This window comes from Amblyraja radiata, chromosome 8 (genome assembly GCF_010909765.2).
Source record: "Amblyraja radiata isolate CabotCenter1 chromosome 8, sAmbRad1.1.pri, whole genome shotgun sequence".
In the NCBI taxonomy this organism is placed as follows: domain Eukaryota; kingdom Metazoa; phylum Chordata; class Chondrichthyes; order Rajiformes; family Rajidae; genus Amblyraja; species Amblyraja radiata.
Genome location: NC_045963.1, coordinates 19,508,001 through 19,518,937, shown reverse-complemented (window position 1 = coordinate 19,518,937; position 10,937 = coordinate 19,508,001). Strand labels below are relative to the sequence as shown.

At 41.0% G+C, this 10,937-nt stretch overlaps 1 protein-coding gene across 5 annotated transcripts in view; it reads right to left on the bottom strand.

Moving 5' to 3' along the window:
* rps6kc1 (ribosomal protein S6 kinase C1) overlaps nt 1-10,937 on the bottom strand; it is a 163,714-nt gene that overhangs the window by 131,404 nt on the left and 21,373 nt on the right. The gene's annotated exons all lie outside the window — the stretch shown is intronic.

Genomic DNA, 10,937 nt, shown 5'->3' with positions numbered 1-10,937 from the left:
TTATCTATGCCTCTCATAAATGTATATAATTTGATAAGGTCCCCCCCTTCAACCTCCAATGATCTAGAGAAAACAATTCAAGTTTGCCCAACTTCTTGTAGTTAATACCCTCTATTCCAGAATGCATTCTGGCAAACACTTTCTGTATCCTCTCCAAAGACTCCACATACTTCCCATTATGAGGCAACCAGAACTCGAAATGAGGCCTAACCAAAGTCTTATAGAGCTGCATCATGACACAGTGCAGAAACAGGCCCTTCTCCCCACCGAGTCCATGCTGACCAGTGATACCCATAGACTTGCACTATCCTATACTTGAAGGACAATTTACAATTTTTACAGAAGCCAATTAACCTACAAATCCATACGTCTTTGGCGTGTGGGAGGAAACCGAGCACCCATAGAAAACCCACGTGGTCACGGGGATAAGATACAAACCCTATACAGACAGCACCCACAGTCAGGATCGAACCCAAGTCTCTGGCGCGGTTAGGCAGCAACTCAACCGCTGCGCCACCGTGACCTTGTGACTCTTTATACTCAATGCCCCAACCAATGAAGGCATACAAATTATACACCTTCGGTACTATTCTATCAAATTGTGGTCAACTTTCAGGGATTTGTGGATCTGGATTCCAAAATCCTTCTGCATATTAATGTTGTTAAGGGTCTTGCCATCAACTATATACCTTCCCCTTACATACGGCCTCCCACAAGTGCAACACATCGCACTTGCTCGGGTAAACTCTACCTGCCATTTGTCCGCCCGTTTCTGAAGCTGATTTATATCCCACTGTATACTTTGATAGCCTTCAGCATTGTCCACATCTTCAGCAATCTTGGTGTCATCAACTAACCAACCCATCTACATTTATGTCCAAGTCAGTTACATATAATCACAAACAACAGAGGTCCCAGCACAAATGCCTGCAGAATCCTCCTGGTCACAGTCAACAGCGTGAATAACTCAAATCCTTCCACCACAACTCTCTTTCTCTGTCAAGGGGTATGGGGAAAAAGCAGGAACAGGATACTAATTCTGGATGATCAGCCATGATCATATTGAATGGCGGTGCTGGCTCGAAGGGCCGAATGGAATACTCCTGCACATACTTTCTACATTTCTATGGTTCTTTTATGGAAGATGTGGATTCCTCTAGCTCAGGTGTCTGGATCTATGAATCACAGTGTTAACATAAAGTGTTGGACGTTCTGGACTATGCCAAGGAAAAACAAACTCATCGGAGGGCAATAAATCTACTACTCTCTGCCTTGATGACTTTGGAGGTTCAGTCACTGAGCACATTCAAGTCAGGTTCATAGACTTTAAGATATTAAAAGGAATCAAAGAATATAGGATTATTGCAGGAAAGTAGCACAAGTACAAAATCACCCACACCCTTACTGAATGGAAAAGCATGTTGGCAAATGGCCGACACATACAAACTTCAAAAAACAAATTGCAAGATACCATTTAGGGATTCTCAGTACAGTCTGCCTCAAATGAACTCCATATAACCAAACTAGAAGTACAAATTCTGCCAACGAAAGAAGTTGAAAGAAAGATGTTAGAACAGGCTTATCTTCACTGGAATTTAGAAGGATGAGAGGTGATCTTATAGAAACATATAAAACTCTTAAGGGATCGGACAGGCAAGATGCAGGAAAAATGTTTCCCATGTTGGGGGGAGTCCAGAACCAGGGGTCACAGTGTAAGAATAAGGGGTAGGCCATTTAGGACTGAGATGAGGATAAACTTTTTCACCCAGAGTGTTGTGAATTTGTGGAATTCTCTGCCACAGAAGGCAGTGGAGGCCAATTCACTGGATGTTTTCAAGAGAATGTTAGATAGAGCTCTGAGGGCTAACAGAATCAAGGGATGTGGGGAGAAAGCAGGAACAGGGTACAGATTTTGGATGATCAGCCATGATCATATCGGATGGAGTTGCTGGCTCGAAGGGCCGAATGGCATACACCCACCTATTTTCCACGTTTCTATAACAATGGGATGAATTATGCTCAAGCCAAGTCATCAACCCTTCCCGTACTTTGACTAAATTAGGGGGCTAACAGGCCACCACCAGCCACACCTGACAGGCAGCCAGAAGATGAAGCTGTCACGGTGCTACAGGTGGGCCTCTGGCAATGCATCGAGGAAGTCCTAGCCCCGGAGCACCACATTGACCACTGTCTGTAAAAGGCTTTTTAAACGTTCTTCAAATATCTCCAATGGCCAAAGACATATGCTCAAAGTAGATATAAATAACCAAATACACAAAGAAAGCTTAATAATTAAAAACACTGAAAATAAAATGATCACTCCAAAGCTAAGCTTGTTTTTTTTTTCTCCCTCCAGAGGGTTACCAACCCCATTCAAATACAGATGAACGAGGTCACCACACTTGCAACACTGCAAAGCTGAGGCCAGGATGCAAAGGGCATCTGGTTTCCCCATTCAGTGTACCACTACATCAACGACAAGTCCAATGACAGAGCGGACGGAGTGATGCACTGCACAAGTGCACCATCTGATGTTTGAGACCCTGACAGCTGGCGGTTCTTTTCAGAAACACCAGCTGTCAGGCAGCAAGATCTGGCCCAACAGACAAAGAGGCAGACGAAGAACAAACCAGCTTCCACGCACATCTTTTTCATTTAGAAAAAAAAATCAAGTTCCAAAACTGCCTTATACTCAATTATATACTTTGATCGGTATTAACAATTAGGGCATAGGAAAGCAAAAACTAATTTGAACACAACAGTGTTCCACAAACAACAAACCAGATTTTAAACAAACTGATTTTTTTAGTGATGCAGATTTATAGATAGAAATTGGTGTCCTGAGATCTTTTGAAAGCAACTGGGGGATAAACAATGCACATCTTTAATATTTAATTTAGATGCATAAAATCATGAGGGGAATACATCGGGTAGATGCACAGAGTCTCTTGCCCAGAGTAGAGGAATCAAGGACCAGAGGACATGGGTTTAAGGTGAAGGGGAAAAGATTTAGGGGGTAACCTTTTTGCACAAAGGGTGGTGGGTGTATGGAAGAGGCTGCCAGAGGAAGGAGTTGATGCATGGACTATCGTTATGTTTAAAGAAACAGTTAGACAGGTACATGGATAGAACAGGTTTAAAGGGATATGGGCCAAATACAGTCAGCCGGGACTAATGTAGCTGGGACATGTTGGTCGGTGTGGGCAAGTTGGGCCGAAGAGCCTGTTTCCATGCTGTCTGACTCCATTTATTTACAAAGCAAATAGATTTTTCCTCAGTACAGTTGATTAATTGATACCCACACCATAAACTAGGCTCCAGATTGTCCCAATTATGCTGCGTTACATTAAGAACATTCCTACAACATCTCAGGCCTGCAACTATTCTATGTCAAAATAATACAATACTTTAAATTGCTGGAATGATCCCTAAATAACAATATTTTCAAGGAAACATCTAATGATGTAATGAATTTTATAACCACTGGCACTACAAAAGGTACACTGAAGAACATACGGAAAGTGAACCAATTGATTCTTACTAGAAATGACCTCAGAAGAGATGTATTTCAACGCAAATGAAAACATCCACTATACTGGAGGACACTGAAAATCAGTACTACTTTTGCTCACTTTTTCTTTAAGTAACATACTCTAAAAAAACATCATCCAGAAAACGGCATCAAAATCTTACCGCTTGCAATAATTTTCCCGGTCACTTGGTGGCACCCAAGTGTTTCCCACAAATAAACCCTCATATTTTGCTTTGGCAGCTTACACCCCAGCAGTATGAATATTGACTTCTCTAACTTCGTAACCCTTGCTTTCCTCCTCCCTCCATTCCGCCCCTTTCCCGTTTTTTCGACCAGCCTGACTGTCCCTGATTACATTTTATCTCAGTCTGAAGAAGGGTTTCGGCCCGAAACGTCACCTATTTCCTTCGCTCCATAGATGCTGTTGCACCCGCTGAGTTTCTCCAGCACTTTTGTGTACCTTACATTTTATCTGTTTGCTTTGTTGTCACCTTCTCCTAGCTAGCAATGATTAGTCACATGTGACAATAAAGTATTCTTTAATCTATTCTACATTTTCCTTCACCTTCATCCCTTTTGATGCCTTGTTCTCACACCTTACACTACCTTATCTGTGTCTCCCCCTCCCCTGACATTCAGTCTGAACAAGGGGCTCAACCCAAAATGTCACCCATTCCTTCTATCCAGTGATGCTGCCTGTCCCGCTGAGTTATTCCAGCATTTTGTGTCTATCCAAGGATTGAATCACTGGCCAACGAGTTGTTTACCAACTATTTCTTCCATCATATGACAGGGATAGCTTGATTATCAATGCATGAAGGAATTAATTGGCCACGATTAAATTAAACTGGGGTAATTTTGAATGTACATTTGTAGAAGAGGCAATGAAGAATCAACAGCTTGATTCAGAACGCTCCAGGTTTTTATTTTCATCACTGGGATTGACAATTGGGAAATGTAAAATGGGCTGCTGAGCCTATCGATAGTTTTTCTGATAGAGCTATTAATTTTTCTGTTAATTTAACTTCTTGATTATGCAAATCAGCTATTAGACAAATTCACTAGCACTAAAAAAGAACGTGCATAAAATGTTAAATTAGTATATTTTTAAACAATAGTGCCAACTTTTTCTCCTCTTCAGCATCATGCACAGGGCTTGGAATGTATTTTACTATTCCATACATTAAATCAATAGTGAATGTTATGAGCGATGGCTACATTTACAATACCCTGGTCCATCATAAGGAGATTTAGCAAGATTTAGAAGACTGCTAGGTACCCCTCCAACTTCTTGGAAGTTTAGACCTCTCAGTGATAGCACCTTTAATTCTGAGTCATATTGTAAGATCAAACCACATTCCTAAGTGCACATACTGAAAATCCCCTATGCATGTTAATTGGTGGAAAATGGGTACAGCGTCAGTTTCCCAAAATGTTCCACATGCCAGTGTAAAACGCACAAGTGCCAGCTCAACACCAAAAAACATGTCCCCATTTCTCTCAGGGCTATGGGTGAGATCAAGCAATGTCAGACACAGGCCTGACTGTACTGGTGCCATGGCCAGGGTGGTCCTGAATGGTAAAAGGGGAAGAGATGAACCAGGGACCAGTATTAATGAAGCTGGTGCCATAAGGATCTGCAGATACTGGTTTACAAAAAAATAACAAAGTGCTGGGCCACCCAGAGGGTCAGGTGGCTGAAGAAGACTCAAAAGGACTCAAAACATCGTTGACGCTTGTGCTCCAGAGATGCTGCCCGAACCACTGAGTTACTCTAGCATTTGGTGTTTTCTTTAACAATGCTGGTGGTTGGAAGATGGCGGATCATTTACGAGTTTGTTGACGATGTAGCGGCAGATTTTTATATTGTTCAAGAAATTACTCCCTCTGGCCACTAAAGTAGACTACATGATTAAGGAGAATGTCATAATACGCATGTGAGCTCTCCATGAGACCTTCAGAGCTTCTTAACAGATAAATCTTCATAACACGGTCTTTTGATTAATAGTTTCATTATTGTTAAAGAAAAACAATAAGGTATATCCAACCTTATACTCCGACACGTACACTTTAATCTTCATCAAACTCCAGCACATCGCTTAAACGTTAGAAAACTCCCCGTGTCTCGGTTAAACGTCACATGGTCGAAGGGTATGCCTTCCTCATGTAAGTCTAAAACAAAACTAAACAACTAAGCTTCTGCTCAAGAAACCTAGCTCCAAACACGCCCGAGAATACGTCATAAATCCCACCCACATAATAACGGGCAGTCTAAAAGTTAAAGGCAAATGCCATAATTAATGACACACAAAACAAGCCAAATGGCCACTACATACCGGTGGTTCCGAGTATATAACGAGGCAATTATTAATAATCATCTAAAAAGTAGACATAAAGGCAACATATATCGAAAGCAAAAAGTCGTAGAATTGAACCCCGATCTCCCGCGTGACAGGCGGGGATACTAACCACTGCCGAGGAAAAAATAGCATGCACTATATATCCACAATCAGAATTCTTCATCGACTCTTCCATCTTCACTTTCGCCTTCTAGAAGCAAGCATAACTTGATTATTGATCTTATTAAAACACTGTTTTTAGTTTAAAGTCGTACCGTGCGCACCAAACCCTTAAAATCAGGCATGATACCCAATATATAGTCCAAAACATAAAAGTCCAAAGTTTTGATAGCATGAAACTTCTTCCACCATGTCTGATCAACTCATGGATGTGTTGTAACAACAATGTTGAAGTGTGAAAATCCTTTGAGAGAATAACAGGATTTTTAGCAATAAAGTTCACCGTTAGGTTTGATTTAATTTCCGGATCATTAGCAGAGATTTCAAATCCCAGCTCAAGCTTTGGCCATTATCGGTCTGGCTTACAGAGAGACTTTCGTTCATTGATCCATCTCTTCTCGCTTAAGAAGCGGTTCGCTGTCAGTTCTCTTGAAACTTCATCCGCAGGATTTTCTTTTGTGTTAACATATTTCAATTGTGAAACATTAGTAACTCCCAATGCTCTTTCCATTGGCAAATTGTCTCTGTCCAAATCCAATTCTCTAGTTTCTTTGGCTCTATCATCTAATGGAATGCTCTCACAATTGTTTCTGATCCACTTGGAAAGCACAAATCCTCCCTTATTGGAGAGGGAAGTCAGATGTTTTACCATTTGAATTGCTTCCTGCTCAGTAGACATGGATTTTAAGCAATCATCCATGTAGAAATTATTCTTCAAGGAGATTATTACTTCATGAAATTTAGTATTCTCGCCAAACTTCTGTTTCAAATTCTGGGTGCGTTGCTCTGCCATACGACGATTATTCAGCAGATTAACACTTTCTTGTTTGAAAGGTAAGTCCAGACAATAGTGTCCGTCAATCTTTACCGAGTCGTTCATAATATCCATGAACTTCAACTCTTCATTCGACATCTCTTCAGATTCCTTATTGGTACTTTCATTGAAGTCATGATTTTATTGCTTCAACAGCTTTTCTAATTTATCAGTAGCTAGTTGATTAACAGCAATGATAGAATAGTTCTTCTGATTCCTATTTTCGCTATTCCTTCACAAGGAGCTATAGATAACCCATCCAAGTCAGGTTTTCGCAGCATACGGTCCATCACCATGGCTCCTCACAATCTGTATAGGTTCCAATGCCTTCTAAACATTTGTTCTGATAAGTAGGTCAACACTAGAATTTATTTCAGATATTTTGACATCCTTCAGATAAGGCCATTGTTTCAAGTTTTCACGTCTGTGTATATTTTGACGACCAACAGGCATGGTTTCATGTGTAAACACTTCGGATATTTGTATAAAATTATCTTCATCCAGACTGGATATCTCCATACTTGTAATGTAATGACTCATGCTCTCTTTATCTTTAGTCATGGTACGCAATTGAATCTTAGTCTCTTCTCCTGTGATGTTCAGCCTTCTCGTCAGGTTTTCTGTGCAAAAGGTAGTCGAACTTCCGTGATCCAAAAAAGCACATGTTTGCAACACTATATTTGTCTTGCTATTCCTTACCTGGTAAGATAGAAAAAATACGGGCTTAAACCCCGGCCCCAATATGAGCAGTTACTTGAGGCGAGGTGACAGCATCACTAGTAGTTGGCTTCTCCTTCTGTTCCATTTGCTCCGGTTCTTCCTCTTCTATTTGCTCTGGTAGCTTCTTCAATGTGAAGTCCTTCAGAATGATATTGCCTGCACTTATAACAAATTATAGGACTCTTACAGTCTCTCACCATATGTCCTTTTTCAAACATCCAAAACAGATTCCTTTCTTTTTCAAGAAATCCACCTTTTCTTCATATTCTTTCATCTTGAATCTTCGACACTATCTTATGGTGTGACCAAATTCATCACATAACAAGCAAAATCCAATTTGCTTGCTAGTAGATACATCTCCTTTCATTCCATCTGTCATTTCCACGGGTATTATAGTGGTAGTAAAACTACTTCTCATTGGTTCTGATATTTCTTCAGTTTTGGTAAAGTTAGAACGTTTGAAATTGGTTTATGATCTTCAATAGTCCCATGGTGTGGCTCTAACATGTACCATACTTCCTTGTCCAAGAATTTCTCCAGGTCTGGTAGCCTGGCTACTTGCTTCATCTCATCCAATATTCCACGTGCTTCATATCTCCACCTTTCTCTGTCTTCTGGGCAACTTGCTAACGATGACTCTAGTATTACTTGCAAGATTCATTTCCTCCATGTGGCTGAGATTTTTCATCGAGCTGCAACAACCTCTAAGAAATATTGCATAATCACTCAATACCTCCCCATCTTCTGGCTTGATTTCTTTCCAAGCATGGGCCTTCTCCATGTATGCGTTACCAATTCTCTGTTCATTATCAAAACGTTCTTTAATTAACCTTCTTGCCACTTTATAACCTTGGCTGTCAGGCTCATTTTGACAACTTTCTACAAGTACCTTAACACTTCCACTTGTGTACTTCACCAGAGATCGTAACCGCTCCTTATCATCCGTAATTTTTGTATCTAATACTTCTTCTAATGCCCTTACGAAAGCATCATACCGCAAAGGATATCCATCATATTTAGGAATTTCTGCTGGTGGTAGAGTAAGAGAGGTATTTTGTCGAGCTATGGTCTGGTTGAATTCAGCTTGCCTATTCGCCCATGCAAATAATCCATCCTGATAACCTTGGCTTGGCTCCAACGGATGATAGACAGGCCTTGGCTCAAACTGGCTTGCTCGAGCCTGTGCACCAGGCCTTGGAAAAGCGTGCTCCGCTATTGGTTTGTCTCAAGCATCTACAGACGCTCCATAAGTAGTTTGTTTCGATCTAGCACCCATTTGCTGAGATGCAGTTTTACTCTTCTTACTCTGTTCCAATGGGTTTTCAAAGCCATGAAATCCGGTGGACCTCGATTGTGGAATTGATCCAACTGCTGACTCAATTGGAGCAGTTTTTCCTCTTGGTCCAGAGCTCATCATCTTCGATGCTCTAGAGCTGCATCTTGAACCTTCACTTTCCAATATCTCCTTCTTTGGATTTGACCACCGCCATCTTTGTGTCTAATTCCAGTTGTTCTTTTTGTCACTTCATCTCTTCTTCTTATTACGTCATCTCTTGTTTCTGTCGCGTTCTCTCTTCTTTCATCTGTTCTTCTTGTCGTTCAATCTCATGTTTCTTCTTCAAGGCATCCACTTCTATTGAGAGAGCTGCTAGATCAGCTTCAACTCCCAATCGAGCAGAAACTCTTGATACTGAACAGGCTATAGAACCAGATTTATGTCCTGATCTTCGTGTAGATACATTCGAGGTACAATCTCGTGGTGTAATCTCATCTTTCAATCCAGCACCTGGTTGCATCGCACTTCCAGCTGTTGAGCGCGTAAGTTGTGGTATCATTTCAGATAACCGCTCCTCTGCCTCATCCATGTAATCATTGAATATATCCACCTTTGGCTCCCACCACTGGGTGTGTCTTTCACGTTCTTCCAGAGATGGCTCTGAGTCCATCAGTGCATTATGTTTATCTTGAACCTCCTGGAAGAGGTTAAGTAGTTGGCTCGTATTAGATTGCGTTCTTATCCGATTCCATTAGTTTCTTCTGTTTCTCAATTATTCTGGTAACCTGTTTCCATAATTTGTTTCTCACCTTCTCAGCTTTCTTCAGAAATAGAACTCAGCCTTTCTCAGTGAATTTAACTTGTCTCTTTCATCGCCACCTCGTGCTTCCTCAGACGTGACACTTTCTTCATCTTCTTGCTCCATGATTTTAAACAGGTCTTGGCAGATTGCCAAGTCTTTAAATTGAACGAACAAAGTCTTCTTGGCTCTGCTTTAGATTTGTTTTGTCAACATCTTCATCATTACAACAAACTGAATATGTAGACAGCATCTCTCAACATCCACAGGCTTAAGTGACGTTAGTCCAAAAGGAATGCATCTTATCTAGACTTCAAAACAATCCAAAGTCGAACGTCTGGATTTCACCAGGCATATTGGAAAAACACTTTCTTGGCTATCTTCTAAGCTAGTGGCTCGCATTCATTTATCTGGCTCTTCTTACAGAAGCCGTTTAAAATTAAAGCTCTGCAGCTTCAAAATTCAAAGAAATAATAGTCGATTTCTACTCACATTCATTAAAATGTCTTCAGATCTTCAGATAAGTCGTGTCACTGTCGATAAACCTCTAGGCCACCTCTGGCCGAGATCTATTCTCTTCAGTTCCCAGCTAAACCCTCTTTCGCGATCCTAGCCTTTCTTCTATCCCACTCTCTGGGACGGGCTCTCACCTCCTGTCAGAGGTATCCTTCGACTTTATGTAGCGGCAGATTTTTATATCAATAGACAATAGACAATAGGTGCAGGAGTAGGCCATTCGGCCCTTCGAGCCAGCACTGCAATTCAATGTGATCATGGCTGATCATCCCCAATCAGTACCCCGTTCCTGCCTTCAAGTTTAAGAGATTACTCCCTCTAGCCACTAAAGCAGACTACATGATTAAGGAGAATGTCGTAATACGCATGTGAGCTCTCCGTGAGACCTTAAGAGCTACTTAACAGATAAATCTTCATAACACGGTCTTTTGATTAATAGTTTCTTTATTGTTGAAGAAAAACAATAATGTATACATCCAACCTTATCCTCCGACTCGTACACTTTAATCTTCGTCGAACTCCAGCACATCACTTTAAACGTTAGAAAACTCCTCGCGTCTTGGTTAAACGTCACATGGTCGAAGGGCATGCCTTCCTCATGTAAGTCGAAAACTAAACTAAAAAACTAAGCTTCTGCGCAAGAAACCTAGCTCCAAACACGCCCTAGAATATGTCATAAATCCCACCCACATAATAACAGGCAGTCTAAAAGTTAAAGGCAAATGTCATAATTAATGACACACAAAACATGCCAAATGGCC